This window comes from Mercenaria mercenaria, chromosome 12 (assembly GCF_021730395.1).
Source record: "Mercenaria mercenaria strain notata chromosome 12, MADL_Memer_1, whole genome shotgun sequence".
NCBI classification, from domain to species: domain Eukaryota; kingdom Metazoa; phylum Mollusca; class Bivalvia; order Venerida; family Veneridae; genus Mercenaria; species Mercenaria mercenaria.
Window position 1 is genome coordinate 75511889 of NC_069372.1, and position 13958 is coordinate 75525846.

A 13958-nucleotide genomic window follows, 5' to 3' on the forward strand; every position below is an offset into this window, starting at 1 on the left:
GAAATATGTTCAAGCATTGCTGTCATACTGCCGGTACATCTGAAATCCCCTGTAATATGTGATGCTGCTCTACTTTGCACTTGCTCATTCAGATGTATGGATCCCGTACAGAGGCAGTTATTCCATTATTGGTCTGATTAAGGATGTGCACCAAAGTTCTTTCACTGTAGGTGGACAATTCTAAGTATTTCTATGTATGTATGCCAGGGTGGTATTAGCTTGTTGTGTAGTGATGTCTGTGTGTTTATGCTTTGAAATGTAAAATGTTTATTCCAAAGTATTTGTTATCCTTGCTATTTTCTGTTTTCTTTTTATAATAAGGTTTGTCAGGGAAAAAATTATTAAATTCTTTTCTTGTATCTGACATAGGATAATTCTTCTTATTTGATGTATCGTTTAGGAACTCCGAGGACACGAAAGAAAATTCTACAATGTCCACCATGATTTCTGTGTTGCAAGTGCTGTATAGTGTAAAGCCAGCATGTATGTTTTTTTCACAAATCGACGAGGTGTATCATGGCTGAAGCTGTGCATCCGGACAGGTAAGGTTGTTTTTTTTTTGAGAATATCATCAGTTTGGCTTGAATATTTATGTTTAAAATACAGATTTTCTGTGACAATTTGGTACTTTTTTTCTGAGCTAAAGTTAGACACTGTGCCTTTGTCATAGTCATTCTTTACTTCCAGCTAGTTTATCACTAGGTATCCTCTTACTTTGTTATTAATTCATTAATGAAATCTAGGTCGACTTTGAAAATGGGTTATGTGGGTCAAAAACTAGGTCACTATGTCAAATCAAAGAAAAACCTTGTGTATGTGATAGAGGGTGTATTTTTTAATTAATCTTTATGAATTTTGGTCAGAACAAATGCCTTGAAGAAATTTAGGTCAGGTTTGAATATGGGTCATCTGGGGTCAAAAAGTAGGTCACTAGGTCAAATCAAAGGAAAACCTTGTGTATGCGATAGAGACTGTATTTTTCAATTGATCTTCATGAAATTAAGTCAGAATGATAACCTTGATGAAATCTAGGCCGGGTTTGAAAATGGGTTCATCTGAGATCAAAAAGTAGGTCACTAGGTCAAATCAAAGAAAAACCTTGTGTATGCGATAGAGGCTGTATTTGTCAATTGATCGTCATGAAATTAAGTCAGAATGATTGCCTTGATGAAATCTAGATAGATTTGGAATATGGGTCATCTAGGGTCAAAAAATAGGTCACTAGGTCAAATCAAAGAAAAACCTTGTGTATGAGATAGAGGCTGTATTTTTCAACTGATCTTCATGAAATTTTGTCAGAATGATAGCATTGATGAAGTCTAGGTCAAGTTTGAATATGGGTCATCCGGGTTCAAAAACTAGGTCAAATCAAGGAAAACCTTGTGTATGCAATAGGGGCTGCATTTTACACTGGAGTTTCATAAAATTTGGTCAGATTGGTTGCCTCGATGAAATTTAGGTCAAGTTTGAATATGGGTAGTCTTTGATCAAAAACTAGGTCATTAGGTCAAATCAAAGGAAAAACCTTGTGTATGCGATAGAGGCTGTATTTTTCTATTGATCTTCATGAAATTTGGTAAGAATGATACCTTGGTCAAGTTGGAATATGGGTTATCTAGGGTCAAAAACTAGGTCACTAGGTCAAATCAAAGAAAATACTTGTTTATACTCTAAGATTTTTGCTCCAATTTTAATAATAATTGGTCAGAATATTTATTTCCATGAAATCACTAGGTCAAACATGTTTACACTGTTATGGTGTGTTTCTCAGGTGAACGACCTAGGACCATCTTGGCCCTCTTGTTACATTTAATGGTGTAGAATATGTAGCAGCCTTCAGGATTTTTGGGTCAACTGGCAGCTGAATCTTAAGGTATAGCTGTAAAGTTTTGATGAAGTTCTGCCTTTTTCTCACATAGAAATTTTAGTGAATGTTTTAAATGTGACTTTGAAGGACTTTTGTCACTGTCAGGTATCATTGTACTGAATGTAAATAGGAGTCAGTAAAAGGATTGGTTTATTTATCTCGGCTATGGCAGTACACTTTAGAACTCCCTATGAAATGCGAGGTTTCTGTTATCATTATTTTCAGAGTTACTGTCCTTGAATTAGTCTGAATGTAAAGAAAATTGTGTGTGTACTTTACATCTAACACTATATTTTCTTTGATATGGGTGTTACTTATTTCTGCAAAGTCTAGGTCAAGATCAATGAATAAGCCAGTTTAGATAGGTTACTTTAGAGATATGTCCCTTAACTTTGTAAACAATATGCATCCAGAGTTAATGCATTGATTAGCAGTATTTATAAACTAAATAAATACAAAGTAGGATGTTCTTAAGTCCAAATAAATGTGCTATATGTTGTAACAGGCACTATTTTAAATGTACAAATATGATTCAGTTAGTCTTGAGAATGTCATGGAGTATCCCATCTTGGTAACTCCAGAAAAGGTCTTTTATACATCACCAAGTACTGAACCAAGCTTGCATTGGTATGTCTACAAACTTAACTCATACTTTTCTTTCATAAATGCTTTAAAAACTTATTTGCAATCCTCTATTTCTCTGATCTTTGACAAGGAACATTCAGTTGAGAAGGTGGCATACTTTCCTCCCTTGCACAGTACACCTCCCTCCCTTGCACTGCACTTTGCATGTTTGCTGCTTTCTCAATGGAAATATTTCAAGTTAAAGTATTGGAGAAATAAGGGCGTCTAAATTGGAAGATTTGTCTAGTTTCTCACATCTGCATTAAGTAAGCAAGCGGTGTTTAAGTATGCGGTGTTCATCAGTCTATAACCTTCAGACAGGAAGTACTGGTTCCAGTAGGCCCTAAGGGAAGCGTCACACACTTAGCCACTCGGTCATCACCTACCATTTATTTCAATTAAGGTCATCATTAACAATCTTTCTGTAATATTCTACAGAACAGTCACAATGGAAAGTACTGTAAATTTCATCTATGTATTGATCAAAACTGCCATTCGATATTTTTTTGTATATTATGTTCTGGTTACTTGTTATTCTTGAAGCTAATGACAGATAAGGCAGAGAGATAAATAAACTTACTCCTCTTTCATTGTAAAATACCCACCATCAATGCAGGTAAATATAGATCACTGCATCAAGTGAGAAAAACTGACAATTTCTGGGCATGGAGTTAAAAATTATATTATTGCCCAAAATAGAAAAGTTTAGCTTTTTCATATTTTGGTCAGAATTGATGGCTCAGGTTTTCATGGTGATTAATTATTGTTAGGGAGCTTGCGGTGAGCTTGATATAGTTGTCACTTTGGCAGGCCGGTGTGCGTGCTGTTGTGCGTCCATCTGATTTTAACTTTGACATGCATGGACCAATCATGTTTATATTTGGCATGAATGTTTACCTCAATGAAAAGGAGTGTCATGCACAAACCCCATGTTCCTATCTCAAAGGTCAAGGTCACAGTGTTCACCATTTTGAGACAGAGTGTCATGTACAAGAACAAGGTCCCTAGTTCTAAGGTCAAGGTCACACTTAGAGAACAAAGATGCTGACGAGCTCGAAATTCATTTTATAATTCATGAATGATTAAGACAGAGGTACATACTATGCTTTATTGTTATATGTTTCTTTATGACTGGTTAAGGCAGAGATACTAATTAGGACAGAGATGTAGGAATATTATCAATTAAGTTATAGAAATAATTCTTACCATTTGTTACAAACTTGTCAGTAGGTACTGGCTACATTCTATAAGTATTAACTTAATTATTATTACAGAAAAGTTTGGCTACTGAACAGCCATTATAGTATAATATAGGTTGATATAGGTTGAGTTTCATGCTGATATATTGGTGCTATTTCAAAACATACAAATTTTTCATGGAAAAAAATCACCGAGTGTGTTGAAAACTAAAGGTTATTATACAATAGTAGTACATTAGTTCATCATTAACCACATTTAAAGAAAAAACATATTTTAAGCCACTGTAATAAGCAAGTAAAGTCACATTTTTAAAGTGTCAGCCACTGTTAGAAAGAAGGTACCAGCCACTGAGTTAGGGAAGGTCACTTGTGTAAGTCATTGTAACAGTGTTGACTATAGTAATTGTATCATAACTCCACGATTGCTAAAAGCAAAACATTTTGTCAGATAAGCTTGAATAAAGCATATAGAGTGCAGACATTGATTTTGTTCTATGTTTAATGCAATAATTAGTAGTGGTTTAGGAAAGGTGTCTGCCAATATGCTTTATGCCCCAAAATTAAATACGGTTTAAGATACTACCTTATCATTTACTTTGTCAACTCTTATAGAAAGCCAGGCCGGTTTAAGCAAAATCAAGCAGAGGCCAGGTATTATAACTGCCTATAGTCAAGATTAAAAAGCTATATCTTACTTCATTTAGAAATAATTTGTTAGGGATATGGTGGGATAAGGCAGACATACTGGCTACAGGTTTCTAGAAACTACCATATCACTGCATCTTAAGGGTTGTATTTTTGGACTATATTCCTGTGGATAGGGATGATAAGGTAGAATAAGGTGTTTTTCTGCCACTGTTAGTGTGAAAGAGTACTGTATGATAGTGTTTAAGTCAGCCCTCAAAATAACAAGGTAATAGGTACTACCATATCATAAAATATATGCATCAATTGTAGCCAGGCTATTTACTTGGTTTAGTGAAAATCCACAAATCAATATCTGAGGGTTGCTGGTCATGTGATTTTTTTTTTTTTTGCATTTGTAGGAAATGTTTTTCTTTTTTTTTTCCTATTATTTTTTTTTTTGTATATGATTTCAGTGTTCTACCTGAACATTCCTTTAAGTCATAGCACACTGATCATAGTGTGTTTTTTTGGAATTAAAAAATGCCTTTGAAAGTGTATTAAGCAATAATTCAAAAGTTAGGTTACTATAAGTCTATAGTTTTCATTAGCTGTATTTATAGCAGTGGAATTCATCCAAAATCAAGATAACTACACATCACAGAATTTCATGGAGAACACTGAATTTCATTGCTAGGACTCTGGTACTGGTGATAAAAGCCAAAGAAAAATGGCTACTGGTTAAAATTCAAACTAATCTATTTGCATATCTGATAATTTCTTGATTAAATCCTAGTAGCTGTTAGGGATATGGTAGAATAAGGCAAAGATTCAATTCTGGCTACTGGTTTTGTATGAAAACTGCCATATCGCCACATTTAAGGGCAAGTTTTGGCCACCGTCATATATTTTCTAACTAAATTTCAGTGAATAGGGATGATATGATAGAATGTAGGAAGATCATCAGCCATTCACTTCTTTCTGAAGCTGTATAATATAAATATCTGCATTGCAAGATAAAGAGCACAGTGTTTTATTCTGAAAATTATACCCATATTCAAATGGCTTTACCTATACATTCAGTTAAAAGATTGGAGACTTGTTCAAAAAAAAATTAATTAAAAGGAGCATAACCTTTAAACTGCTACTGTCCACAGAGTTCTTCAACAGTATTTAATTATACAGATATGTAAGGCATTGGGTTGCTGGTTAGATTTACTTCTGATATATTTTTTGAAAATACTAAAAGGTCAACAGTTTCAGAGTTTAAAGTTTTTATATATGATTATTAAAGTACATGACATTGTATAATTAGTTTTTGTTAAAATAATTCTACATTCAAGGAAATCTGAACATTCTGTTTGAATTAGGTATACTAACTGACTCATTGATTTAAATTGTTAAGATGAGGTATGGAAATCTGTTTCAGAATGAATGTCAAAGCCTCTTGTCTACCTACTTTTTTTCTATTTATGCTATTTGCCCAAAGGCAACTGTCGATTCTGCTGCTAGGATGGATATTCAACCAAGCTAGCTGTCCCATACTTCTCCCAGGCAACTGTCCAGTTCTGCTGCCAGGATGGATATTCAACCAAGCTAGCTGTCCCATACTTCTCCCAGGCAACTGTCCAGTTCTGCTGCCAGGATGGATATTCAACCAAGCTAGCATGTCCATAACTGCTCCAGGACACTGCCAGTTCTCTCCAGTGGAGGATATCAACAACACTGTCCATATCCCAGCACGTCGTTCTCGATGAATCACCAGTACTGCCTCTCCGACGCTCTGCTCAGTGGAATCAACAAGCTAGCTGTCCCTCTCCCCAGCATGTCAGTCGCGCAGATATCAACCAAGGCTCATATCCCCAGGCAACTGTCCTTGCTGCAGGGTGATATACAACAGGTGCTTCCCAACTTCTCTGAACTGCCCCATTCAACTGGACCAATCGTCGTGCCAAAGTGCTGCCATGTGAATTCACACCATCTCTCTCTCGCAGGATTCACAAGCAGCAAACTTCCATACAACTGTCCTATACAGTCCTATAATTTCCTATACTTTAATCCAAATAAGCTGTCAAAACAGCTTGAAAAGGAGCAATTCTACCAAGCCAGCTGCCCTACTCTCTCTCTAACTCAGCTATTGGGTAGAAACTCTGCCAAACCACTGTCCCAACCAGCAGTTGGGAAGGAGTTCTCCAAGCCAGTTGTCCCAAGCAGCTATGGGGAAGGAGTTCTCCAAGCCAGTTGTCCCAAGCAGCAGTTGGGAAGGAGTTCTCCAAGCCAGTTGTCCCAACCAGCAGTTGGAAAGGAGTTCTCCAAGCCAGTTGTCCCAAGCAGCAGTTGGGAAGGAGTTCTCCATGCCAGTTGTCCCAAGCAGCTGTTGGGAAGGAATTCTACCAAGCCAGCTGCCCTACAAGCTATTGGGGTGGAATTCCACCAAACCACATAATGTCCTATATTTTTTTTCCAAGATAGCTGTCAAACAGCTCTGGGTAGAAACTCTGCCAAACCACTGTCCCAACCAGCAGTTGGGAAGGAGTTCTCCAAGCCAGTTGTCCCAAGCAGCTATTGGGAAGGAGTTCTCCAAGCCAGTTGTCCCAACCAGCAGTTGGGAAGGAGTTCTCCAAGCCAGTTGTCCCAAGCAGCTGTTGGGAAGGAATTCTACCAATTAAGCCAGCTGTCCCTACAAGCTATTGGGGTGGAATTCCACCAAACCACATAATGTCCTCTATTTTTTTTCCAAGATAGCTGTCAAACAGCTTCCGGGGGAGGAATTCCACCAAGCCGCTTGTCCCGTACAGCTATTTGGGAAGGATTCCACCAAGCCGCTTGTCCCGTACAGCTATTTGGGAAGGATTCCAGCAAGCTATCTGTCCCATACAGCTATTGAAGAGGAATTCCACCAAGCCAGCCTTCCATTACTGTTGCCATGAGGATAGATAAACAGTGGTAGATGGGAGAAAAATATTTTGCTCAACTACAATTAAAAAAACTTGTAATTTGATGAACTTTCCATGTGTACCAAAGGTCAGTTAGCAAGGAGTTTTGGTTTTCTATAAGCTTGAAGAGTGAATAAAAATTCAAACAATTACATTACTTAACAAAGTAATTTTTTCTTTTGATTAGAGTCAGTTAGTAAATACACTGAATTACTGACTAGTTGGACAAGCACAAAAATAAAGTAAATTAAAAGCAGTTTCATTAGCAATTCAGTGTTAAGTACATATACAGTTGAATATCGTTACCTCGATATCGGTTAGCTCGATACTCCGGTTAGCACGATGTGTTTGAGTCGGTCCCGATTTTTCCCTGTTTATCTTAATGTAATTATTTATCATTACCTCGATATGTTTAGCTCGATATTTTGTTTAGCTCGATGAGATTTTTCAGTCCCGTGAACTTACCTGTACCGTTTTTACACCTGGTTTCGTCGATATCACAGCTTGTCAAAAAATATCCATGTTATTTGTAAGGTGTGAAAATCAACCTATTGTTGTCAGGCGATGTATTAATCATAATCAAGTTAGTCTGTGTGTTTGTTTTGTTTGTTATTTAATCTTTAATCCAATTTAAATGCCAGGAAGTTATTTAACTCCCAATAATTAGTCTTATAAAAGCAGGAAAGCTGTTTTCCAATATAACAACTAATTTGGATGGAATATTTTCTGTTTGACGGTGTAAAAATCTGCCATTTAGCATTAAGTAACAATCTGTTAACTGGCAAATTTTCGTTATCGAAGCAAAGTCAAAATTACTACTCAACCAGGAACAGTACCGCTGCATTCCGACTTGTTTAGGGAAGGAATAAAAATGCTAATGTTTAAATGTATATTTTGAAAAATTAAAAAGTTGTATGTATGTAATAAATTAAAATGCTTTATTTGTCAATAAGATTAAAATCGTATTTACGTTTTATATTATTTCTTTCCCATTTCAAACCCTCAGAAAAAAAGCATTGGATATAATGACAATATAGACGTCCGACAAAAGTATACAAAGTAGTCCCAGATAACGTTGATATCGTTACGTCGAACTTCGGATACGTCGATGCAATTTTTACAGTCCCTTGAATATCGAGGTAACGGTATTCGACTGCAGTTCTGTATGGTGATTTGCATAATAACTTTATTTTGGAAAAATATTCTTGCCAAGTGAGGATTCTATTGTACCAGAAAAGATTGAGGTGTTTCTGTAGTACAAGGTAGTCCAGCAACCTGATGCCTAAATAACAAACCTAATTAAAAGGTCCAAAGCTTTGGGCCTGCAATCATTTTCACAATGTGTATTGTATAAAAACTTCTAATTACAGTAGAATGCATTTATTAAATAAGCTTTTGTTCACTTCAAAATTCTTCAAAGAGATCGTGCCTCCAGACACTCTGCTCTGCAGGTTTCTTTATCTCTTTTGGCAATTAAGTTTCCAGATTTCTGTTTCAAAGACCCAGTCTTCATACTTGAGCAGTAACGAAGATATTTTTTAGAGTTCAAGGTTAAGTACAAATATGTTTGGTTGTGGTCTTCCTACAGATATTTTTATTTTTTATGTGTGTTTGAGCAGTGTGATTGTGTTGCTAATCATTCTGACTGCTGAGGAGATACTTCTGTGAGGAGGTCATCTTCTGGACTGGACTGGACTGTGGACTGTACTTTTTCATAGCCGCTGTCACACTTGGCAGCCTGATGACACTAGAGTACCAAATTATTATAATTGCTCAGCTGTGTATGAAGTGAATGTTAAATGAAAATAGTTACTAGGATGTTGTTTTAATATTTTGTGCACTGAATGAATGACTGTTAATGAATTACCTTGTATGTATAATTAATGCAGTGAAAGAATATGAAATGAATTATATTGTAAACACGAATGAATTATTTTGTAAAATTGTGCGAGTGAATTTTGAATTCAAAATGATTTAAGTAAGTTTCATTTCAGAACACAATAAGCAGACTGTAAAACTGTTGATTTTGTAAAGCAGTGGCAGGGTTATGTTATTTTGTTAAAGACAGTGGCATGGTACATTAGTGATTTTTGTTTTGTAAAGTGGCAAGAACTTTGAGTGTATTTAGTTTGTAAAACACTGTGGCAAGGCAAAAGCTGATTTAATTTTTGTATCTCAAAGTGGCAAGGTATTTTTAAGTGGATTTAATTTCTTATAAAGAATTTTCTGGTTACAGTGGAACATGCACAAAACTTGAGTAAGTTTGCAATTTGTTTTTCTTCAACGGAATGACACTCAAAGGTAAAATAGGATTAACTTAAAGTATTATTCAAGTAAACCAGTGGCAGAAAACTGGTATCTAATATAGTATAGAATGGTTGTACAGTAGACAAAATTTTTTCTGTAATGAAGTGAAAGTTTTGTTACTCAAATAAGTTCAGCCTGGTTGAATTTAAATCAGTTTTATTACTAAGTAAGTTAATGGTATTGAGATATAAAATAGTTTTGAAATGAATTACATGATTGTGGCCAGTATCAAGTTTACAGTTCATTTTTCAAATGATAAATTTTTGAAATATAAGCGAAGTGTTAAAGGTCAATTTTGTATCTGATGAAACTTAATTTTTGGTATTTTCTAAATTCTAAATTTCTAAATTAGTCATTTTTGCAGTCTTGTTCAGGTTAAAAGGTTAAAAGGTAGGAAGCTGAAATGATAGCTATATGGTGCCAATAGATTTAAGATAGCTATGAGTTTGCTACACCTTGGAGATTTTTTAACATGTCTTTCAAATATTATGATTTCTGCTGCATTAAATTTTGTTGTAGTCTTTGAGATTTAGCACTTAGGTAAATAAAGTAAACTAATATGATAGGTTTCCATTGGGTCTGTTTTCTGGCTGTGGCCAAGTTTTTTTTTTCTGTTTTTTTTTACTCACGGATGTCTAGGCCTGACAGATCCCTTTACTGTTGATCCACACAGCTATCGTACCATTTAGGATCCTGGTGACTATATATCCGCAAGATGGGAGTCGTGTTGGAGAAGCTTATCTACAATTCTGGGCCAGCAGTGTTTAGATGGAGGTTTCTCCAGTGTTTAGAGAGACGGAAATAGGGAATCATCAGGCATTTTTTCACCTTCCATTTCAGCTTTCTTTCTTATCCATATTTCAAGGTCTGTCTATGATAAATTCTCAGATCCTTTTGACTGCCAATCAAGACAGCTATCGGTACCATTGAAGGATTCTGGTGACAATATATCTGCAAAATGGGGTCGTGTAGGAGTGACAAGTCTGCATTTCTGGGCCAGCGGTTTGCTAGACGACTGTTGTTCCTGTGTTGAGAGAGGTGGAATCAAGGATTTTCAAGATTTGTCTCTACTAGGTCTTAACCTGCCTAAAATTGTTTATATCTGTTTAACTTGTTTGTATTGTACAGTGGGCAAGATTTCTCTTTTTTTCAAGAACTTTCCAAAATATATTTTCATTACCAGAATAGGCAATGTTTTGTAAGCCCACTAAATTTTTACCCTATACTGTTAACACTTTATTTCAATTTTTTTTCTTTCAATCTAATTTAAGAAATGTAATAATTCTAGTAGTATTTTAGATTAAATATGTGATAAAACTAGATATGGCAAGGCCTTGGTGTAGCTGCTCATAAAAAACAAGTTCACATGCACTTGCATAATTATAAAGATAATTTCATTTTACATATTCATTAAAAGTTCCGACTAAGTGTACAGTTTTGTTATATCATATTTTATAAAGACACCCAGGTCAAATTGAAACATTAGCTAGTATGGACCAATGTCTTAACAGTTAGGTCCAGTAAATTAGTCTATATTGTGACAGTTGATAGCATCTGTACAATAACTTAAAGAATTTTCTTTCAAGTAAGCCAGTATCCTGCAATAAAAGTTATTTAAAGTTTTGTAACATTATTAAATAACCAGTTCCTACCAGTATCTGCAGGATATTTTCCAGTAGTGTAAAAATTAACAGTATCTCTTGATCACTTGATATCAGCGAGATTAGAGATTAAAATATTGAATTTTGGCCATGTTTCTTTCATTCTTTTGGCAGCTTTTCCTTTTCTTTTTATTAATAATTTCAGGCATGAGAATGGTTGTATTCCAATGGCTGTAAGCATGAAAGCACCTGGCGTAGTGCTGAGGACATCTTCTGTGAATCATCAAGCAGATGTATAGATGTACCTCTAATTAAGTGAGTATTGTGTTATAGAACTTATATAAACATGGTTGGCTAAATCAATTGTCCAACTTACAAACACATGGCTTTCACTATATTTTATTGTATAACTGTTATATGGACAAGTAAGAAATTGCTCTTGGCAAAAAAGCTCAGGCTGCAAGCTAAATTGGGTATATGGAAACAAAATAAACTTATCTTGTGTTTCATATCTTCACTCTAGCAGATTCACTGTTGTATTGTGCTTTGGATTGCCTCTGTGCTAGACTTTTGATATGGAATAGGCAAGAAAATTTCTATCCAAATATCCACTGTGTTTCCCCTACACTGTTTTGAGCGTCAGTTTAATTAAATCATTAAAGGCACTTAATAATCAGCCAATCAGGACATTTTTAGCTCGACTATGCGAAGAATAGTCTAGCAGCTATTCTACTCACCCTGGCATCGGCGTTGGTGTCGGCGTCACACCTTGGTTAAGTTTTTGCAAGCAAGTTCATACAGCTATCATTTAAAGGCATATAGCTTTGAAACTTATTTTTTCTTTTTCTAGGTCAATTACTAACCTCACTGGGTCAAGTTCCATAACTCTGACATGTATTTTGAGCAAATTATGCCCCCTTTTGGACTTAGAAATTCTGGAAGAAATGTATATTCTTTTTTGATTTCTGTGATGTCTGTGTGTTTATTCTTTGAAAATTTAAGATGAAATGTTTATTCCAAAGTATTTGTTATCCTTGCTATTTTCTGTTTTCTTTTTAATCCCCCGCCGTGGCGGAGGGATTATAGGAATGGTCTGCGTCTGTCCTTCCGTCCGTCTTTACGTCCGTCTGTAACAAAATCGTGTCCGGTCCATATCTCCTAAACCCCTTAAGGATTTTCATGAAACTTGGGTCAAATGATCACCTCATCAAGACGATGTGCAGAACCCATGAGTCGGCCTTGTCGGTTCAAGGTCAAGGTCACAACTCAAGGTCAAAGGTTTGAGCCTGCCATTTTGTGTCCGCTCTATATCTCCTAAACCCCTTGAAGGAATTTTATAAAACTTGGGTCAAATGATCACCTCATCAAGACGATGTGCAGAACCCATGAGTCAGCCATGCCGGCTCAAGGTCAAAGGTTTGAGCCTTCCATTTTGTGTCCGCTCTATATCTCTTAAACCCCTTGAAGGAATTTTATAAAACTTGGGTCAAATGATTACCTCATCAGAACGATGTGCAGAAATTATGAGCCAACCATGCCAGCTCAAGGTCACAACTAAGGGTCTAAGGTTTGAGCCTTCCATTTAGTGCCCACTCTGTATCTCCTTAACCCCTTGAAGGATTTTCATCAAACTTGGGTCAAATGATCACCTCATCAAGAACTCATGAGTCAGCCATGTCAACTCAAGGTCAAGGTCACAACTGAAGGTCAAAGGTTTCAGCTCTGTATCTCCTAAACCCCTTGAAGGATTTTCATGAAACTTTGGTCAAATGATCACCTCATCAAGACGTTGTGCAGAATTCATGAGTCAGCCATGTTAGTTCAAGGTAAAGGTCACAGCTAAAATCAAAGGTTTTACCCTTTCACTATCCATAGCAGTGGCGGGGGATTTAGCTGTCTTTCAGACTGCCTTGTTATGATTAGGTTTGTTGGGAAAAAAGCGCACAAACAAGAGTATTTAATTCTTTTCTTGTATCTGACATCAGATAATTCTTCTTATTTGATGTATGTTTTAGGTACTCTGAGGACACAAAAGAAAATTCTACAATGTCCACCATGATTTCTGTGTTGCAAGTGCTGTATAGTGCAAAGCCAGCATGTATGTTTTTTCACAGAGCGACAAGGTGTATCATGGCTGAAGCTGTGCATCTGGACAGGTAAGGTTGTTTTTTTTTTTTAGAATATCATCAGTTTGACTTGAATTTTTATGTTTGTAATATAGATTTTCTGTGACAGTTTGACACGTTTTTTTCTGAGCTTAAGTTAGAAACAGTGCCTTTGTCATGGCCATTCTTTACTTGCAGCTAGTTAATCACTAGGTATCCTGTGACTTTGTTATTACACTTAATGGTGTAGAATGTGCAGCAGCCTTTAGGATTTTTGGGTCAACTGGCAGGTGAATCTTAAGCAAAGGTATAGCTGTAAAATTTTGTTGAAGTTCTGCCTTATTCTCACATAGAAATTTTAGTGATTGTTTTATATGTGACTTTGAAGGACTTTTGTCACTGTCGGGTATCATTGTACAGAATGTGAATAGGAGGCAGTAAAAGGATTGGTTTATTTATCTCGGCTATGGCAGTACAGGATAGAACTCCCTATGAAATGCAAGGTTTATCTTATCATTATTTTCAGAGTTACTGTCCTTGAATTAGTCTGAATGTTAAGAAAATTGTGTGTGTACTTTACATCTAACACTATATTTTCTTTGATATGGGTGTTACTTATTTCTGCAAAGTCTAGGTCAAGATCAATGAATAAGCCAGTTTAGATAGGTTACTTTAGAGATATGTCCCTTAAATCT

At 35.9% G+C, this 13958-nt stretch overlaps 1 long non-coding RNA gene across 1 annotated transcript in view; it reads left to right on the plus strand.

Annotated features, from left to right (window-relative positions):
• LOC123535327 (uncharacterized) overlaps positions 1-13958 on the plus strand; it is a 50619-nt gene that overhangs the window by 25529 nt on the left and 11132 nt on the right. The window contains exons 4-6 of the long non-coding RNA XR_008366567.1: positions 401-542; positions 11364-11473; positions 13174-13314. This is a non-coding gene — a long non-coding RNA (uncharacterized LOC123535327). The remainder of the gene's footprint in view (positions 1-400; positions 543-11363; positions 11474-13173; positions 13315-13958) is intronic.